Consider the following 5,830-nt stretch of genomic DNA (forward strand, 5'->3'; position numbering starts at 1 on the left):
AGGAGCGAAGCTGTTGGAGTGTATACTGAGAGCCTAAGCTTTGTAAACATTCATTATGAATAAAGAATCACATTTGGTCTAATTATCTACATTTGTTTGTAGTTGTTCATTTAATTTATATTGTAGATAACATAGTATGTGGTGTCACATACAGAAGATGATGTTATCAGTACCTTATAAATTATAAACAGTAGCTCACGACCAGAATAGAAAGGAACAAACCATTAGAAAGTCGTAGTGTAATTAGGTATTAGTTTATCTTGACTATATAATTACACTAGTACACTCAGAGTGTATTGAGTAGGACCATTTGAGGTCGTTCCTTTTATACTGACTTTATAAAGGAACAAAGACCTCAGTTATTATGGAAGTGTGTGCTCTTAATCCTAATATAATAACAAGCACATATGTTTGATATTTATTTCTTTAATTTATCAATGGGTGAGATTTAGTTCGATGAATCAATAAACCCGATAAATTGGGAAATGGTATCACTCATAGTGTGTTGTTGATTATAGAAGGAAACTGTGTCCTAGTGATACTAGGTTGATAATGTCCTCAAGAGGAGCTCATAAAGATTGTCATGTTAAACCCTGCAGGTGGACTTAGTCCGACATGATAATAAGGTTGAGTGGTACTACTCTTGGACTTAGATATTAATTAAATGAGTTGTCAGTAACTCACTTAATTAGTGGACATTCGATATCTTAAACACAGGGAGACTAACACACTCATAATAAGAAGGAGCCCAAAAATGTAATTTGGGATTGGTGCGGTAGTTCAATGATAGTTCTCTAGTGGAATGAATTATCATTGATAAAATTAAGTTGTGTGTTCGGGGCGAACACGGGATGCTTAATTTTATCGGGAGACCAAAACCAATTCCTCCTCTCGGTCCCTATCGTAGCCTCTTATTTATAGAGTACTATACCCACATATACCCACCTTCTATACCCACCTAAAGGGGGCCGGCCAAGCTAGCTTGGGAACCAAGCTAGGGCCGGCCTAAGCTTGGGTTTAAGGTGGCCGGCCCTAGCTTGAACCCAAGCTAGTAGGGCCGGCCATAATTAAATAAAAAAGAAATTTAATTTTAATTTTTATTATTATGTGGAAGATATAATTTAAAGAGAATTAAAAATATCTCTCTTGTAAAAGATCTACAAAAGATTAAAGAAAGAGATTAGATCTCTTTCCTTATTTGTAGATTGGAGAGATGTTTTATTTTCTCTTTAAAATTATTCACATGTTAATAAAATTAAAATTATAGATATTTCCTTTTATTAACCATGAAGAGATTTTTAAAGAGAAATTTTATTTTTTAAAATTTCCGGAAACAAATAAGGAAAGTTTTAATTGTTGATTGAAACTTGTCCAATTTGCTTCCTCTTGATGTGGCCGGCCATTAGAGTTTATTTGGGAAATTTTATTTTATTTTTCTCAAATAAATCATGTCAAGGAAATTAAGGAAATTTTATTGTAATTAAATTTCCTAATTTGCCTAGGCCAAGGAATATAAAAGAAGGGTGAGGGTGCCTTCACAAGACACAACCTCTATTGTTTCTCTCCCTTTTCTCTCCTGTTGTGGTGGCCGTACCCTCTCTCCTCTCTTCCTCTTGTGGTGGCCGAATACTTCATCTCTCTTGGAGTTCTTGTGGTGGCGGATACTACTTGGAGAAGAAGAAGAAGAAGAGAGAAAGCTAGCATCTCTTGGAGCTTGGTTAGTATTTTGATTTTCTTCTTTGGTAAAGTTCTTCCTTTGTGGCCGAACCTTGCTTGGAGGAGAAGAAGGTGGTTGGTGGTTTCTCATCTCGGTAGATCGTTGCCCACACAACGTCCAAGATTAGAAGAGGAATATGGTAGAAGATCAAGAGGTTTTTCTACAAGGTATAACTAGTAATTTCTATTTCCGCATCATGCTAGTTATTTATGGAAATAATACCAAATACAAGAGGCTTACGTTCTAGAATTTCGAATATGATTTTTCGAAGTTGTGTTCTTTTGTTTCTTTCTTTTCTTGTGATTTGATTGTTCTCTTTGGTTAACCTAAAGTTATTTTAGGAAATTAAATATTAGCTTTCTATTAAAGGTTTTGTCTAGTCGGTGGTGGTTGCTCCCATATCCAAGAAGGCCATGTGCCTCGCCACGTCAGTACTGGGAACCTTTTATGGAAATTAATATTTAATGGAATTAATAACTTAAGGAGACTTGGGTCGAACGTGTTAAGTTCCGCAGGAGATCCAAGTCAAAACCTAAAAGAACAAATAGATTAAGTTTTGGATCAAACGTGTTAAGTTCCGCAGGCGATCCAAAATTTAATTTAAAAGAACACATGGTAGTTAGGAAAAGGTTCAGACCTTTGTACAAAATTTTTGTACAGTGGAACCTATAGGCTTTCCGAGTAGCAACCAACAGAAGCAACAAGCCATTTCTCCCCCCTCGCATTCTTGAATAAGGAGCGAAGCAGCAAGCCGTTCTCCCCCCTCGCGTTCTTGAACAGAGGAGCAAAGCCGTCCATTCGTAGTGAGTTTTTTTTTGCTTCATTCGCGTTTTTGGTTCATTCGCGCTAACCCAGCCCTAACTGCCTCCTTCTTCTTCTTCCCTCTCCCTTCCAAGGAATTGAAGAAGCACATCAAGTTATAGCAGCAAGGAGCAGTGACTTTGAGTTTAAGTATTCTTTAAGGTAATCAATTTCTTCTTCTTCTTCTTCTTTAATGTTCAAGTTTTAGGCTGGATTAAAATATTTCTTGAAGAACTTGTCTTTTGTATCCAATCTTATGTCTATCTAACCAATCAATCTATATACTATTGTTTTCCAAGTTGTTTGGAATCTTAATGGTTGCAGACTTTCATAGTAGTTAGATTTGAACTCAAATTAGGGGATGTGGTTAATCCTAGACTTTCATTTTAGTATCTAACCAATCAATCTGTTATCAATTAAATGCCCTTTCACCTCTCCTGCTATTTTTCTACTTCATTTTAAGTCCTTTTTTTTTTAATAGAAAATACTAAGAAAATATAAATATTTGCAAACCTCCTATACACTAGTAGACTAATATATATATTGAGCTATGATTTCTGCTTCCGGTTCATGTTTTTTCATAGAGCTTGGCTCAGCATCTAGCATGATATTCTAAAATCATAGCTCATGTCATGCTTAATCTCATGCCATTCCCTTATTTGTTCGTATAGACATGGAAAATTCACTTGTTCTTTTGGTCGGTTTTTAATAAATGTAGGTGAAGAAAGTATAATGGAAGAAGGAAAAATTAATTCAAATGAGATAAAGGATAAGAATGACCATGTGGATCAAGACCCATCTACATATAGTGTAAATGAAGTCAAGCTTCCTAAAATTGGAATGACATTTTCATCCGAAGAAGAAGTTCGTATCTTTTATAATTTCTATGCTCAGAATGTTGTTTTCAGTATTTGCAAATTAGGTGGTAGAAATGGAGATGATGGAAAGTAAAAATATTTCTTTATTGGGTGTGTCAAAAATGGTAGGAAAGTATCTCAAGCAAAAAATGGTTTATACCCTCAACCTTCTACTAAGACGAATTGCAAAGCTAAGATTAATGTTGCTATTCGAAATGATCAGAACTTTGTGATAACTAGTATATGCCTTGATCATAATTATATCTTAATCCTTGGAAAGTCACGACATTTTAGATGTAATAAAGTGTTGGATTCAGCTACAAAGAGAAAATTGGTATTAAATGATCAAGCTAGAATAACCTTAATCAAAAGTTTTCAATCTTTTGTAGTTGAGGCTGGAGGCTATGAGAATTTGGCATTTGATGGAGAAAGTGCAGAAATTATGTTTCAGAAGCTAGAAGGTTGAGGTTAGGGAATGGAGATGTCGAACCTTTGAGTAATAATTTTTTTCGCATGCAAAGTAGGAACTCAAACTTTTTTTATGTGTTTGATTTATATGGTGAATCTCGAATAAAAAATATTTTTTGGGCAGATGCAAGATGTAGAGCTGCATATGATTACTTTTCTGATGTCGTGACTTTTGATACAACCTATTTTACTAATAGTTATGACATGCCATTTGCTCCATTTGTCTGGGTGAATCATCATGGTCAATCAATTTTGTTGGGATGTGGATTATTATCAAGTGAAGACTCAACAACTTTCATATGGTTATTCAAATCTTGGTTGACATGTATGCTTGGACGTGTTCCAAAGGCTATAATTACAGACTAATGTCATGTCATGACAATTGCAATTGATAAGGTATTTCCGAATTCTCATTATCGTTTGTGTCTTTGGCATATCATGAAGAAACTTTCAGCAAAATTAGGTGGTCATGCTCAATACAAAATGATAAAGAAACAATTGAAGAACATTGTTTGTAATACCCCGGTTTTGAGATTCTGGTTAAGTATGACTTAAAAGGTTAGATGGGACTATCCATATCATCAAGGTACACCTTCATTTTTGGAAGCCCAAACTTAAGAACTCCAAAGTTAAGTGTGCTTGGCTTGGAGAAATCTAAGGATGGATGACCTCCTAGGAAGTTTTCCAGGGCGCGTGCGAGTGAGGACAAAGCACGCTGAAAGGACCTCCGGTGGTCTGTGGAGCTAATTGTCAACCCGATGGGCAATTCTGGTGGCGTTCCCGGTTCGGTCCGAGTGGGGCCCGCCCAAGCCGGGGCGTTACAGATGGCCAATAAATTGTCACGCCCCCAGAGGAGTCTCTACCGATAAAATTTCGACAGCATCTCCCCTGTACCGGTGATAATATGAAGCATAAGTACATATAACCACAGACATACTCATCAGCAGTATATACCAGCCCACACGGCTGGATAAATAACACAACCACGCAGATTTAATATGCAGCCCACACGGCTGAAACATAACACAGCGAAAATCACAACATAAGGAACATAAAACACCAGAACAACTAACCGCGAGCCGGCTCGGCTTGACACATAATCAACACATCAAATACAAGACAAACTCTATATAAAATATACAAATACGAGAACAAGTGCAAAACCAAATATGCGAACGGAAACACTAAAGGTAGGAGTAGCTTGGTGTGACACGGGACTGACGGACAGGATCTCCAGGCGACTCCATAAAATCCTTTACCTGCTACCTGGCGAAATAACCAGTTTACGGGGTGGTGAGTATAAAGACTCAGCGGGTAATAGACAGATAGTGCATGAGTATAGTAAAGAACTAGAGATACGAAGGTATACAGTCTCGTAGGGAATATAGCAGATACTAAAGTGATATCATAGAAAATGTCCATACCTAGAACCATATCCTAGGCTAGTAATAGGAGGTCAAGTGTAGCAAAGACCTGCTACAATACTGCACATAACTACTTAGGTAACATGTGAGGTATATACTTATTAACAATAAGTAAGCCAGTGTTTAAACACATACCACAGGTATATAACTCAACATAAGTAAGCATATCTAACAAATGGATATACTAATGCCACAACATAAGTAAGCAACAGCAGTATAAATAAGCCACAGCAGAATAAGTATGCAATAACAGCATAAGTAAGCAACAACGACACAAGTATAATAACAGCAGTGTATGCATGGATGGTCACCCCGCCTACCTCTCTGCACCACGACTCCTATATGGTCGAGAGGTCGGATCAATGACAACTATACGACACTCCAGCCGCCACTACTCTCGAGTGACCGAGTGGACAGTTTGTATAGTAGCTATCTAGCTACGTAGCAATAGGGTCCCTGCTGCTCGCAACTCCAGCCGCCATAACCCATGAGTGGCCGAGTGCAGCACGACAAGACAAGCGGCACGCTTCTGTTAGAGTGTATACTAAAAGCCTAGCTTTTGT

Source organism: Zingiber officinale, chromosome 8B (genome assembly GCF_018446385.1).
Source record: "Zingiber officinale cultivar Zhangliang chromosome 8B, Zo_v1.1, whole genome shotgun sequence".
Classification (NCBI taxonomy): Eukaryota; Viridiplantae; Streptophyta; class Magnoliopsida; order Zingiberales; family Zingiberaceae; genus Zingiber; species Zingiber officinale.